Source organism: Eurytemora carolleeae, unplaced genomic scaffold, assembly GCF_000591075.1.
Source record: "Eurytemora carolleeae unplaced genomic scaffold, Eaff_2.0 scaffold326, whole genome shotgun sequence".
Classification (NCBI taxonomy): domain Eukaryota; kingdom Metazoa; phylum Arthropoda; class Copepoda; order Calanoida; family Temoridae; genus Eurytemora; species Eurytemora carolleeae.
The window spans coordinates 299,734-300,390 of record NW_019396246.1 but is presented as its reverse complement, the minus strand read 5'-3'; positions in this window follow the sequence as shown (position 1 = coordinate 300,390).

Sequence of the window (657 nt, the reverse complement as noted above, 5' to 3'; positions counted from 1 at the left end):
GGTGGAGGGGGAGGAGGGAGAGGGGGGAACAGAAAAGGAACATGGAATTCAAGCTAAACCATGTTCAGCTCCTTAATTATAATTTTCAAAATCTTACATTTTGTTTAATGAATATTTTTCTATGAAAATAGAAAGTAGTAGAACTAGCCACGACTGGTTTATCATGCTAAGGAGGACATAATTTTTTCTACTTGGATATTAATTGTTCAAATTCTGGAAATTGATGAAATAATTGATGGAAAAACTATTTGTCAAATCATTTTTAAGATTAAATCTGGAAAATGGACCTCAAGCTGATTCATATTATTAATATTCTGTTGCTATAATTTGATGAAAAATGACAAGTTTATTGAAACACTTTTCTGGTAACGACTGGTTTATCTTTAAAAAAGCGATATTGATTCACAACAGTCAGTGTTAGTAAATAAACACAATTAACCTTTTTATCATGCAAAGGCAAATCTATTATTTTCTTCTTGAAGTTAAAAAATTAATCAAATTCTGGAAAGTGATGGATTGAAAAAATGCGACATTGTCCTTAGGATTGCAGGGTACTATTGTGAATTGTAATTTCAAATAAAGTTCGCAATTAATTATCTGCAAAGTACTGGGCTTTATTGGGGTATACTGGGGGAGGGGGTACATACCTAACTATCT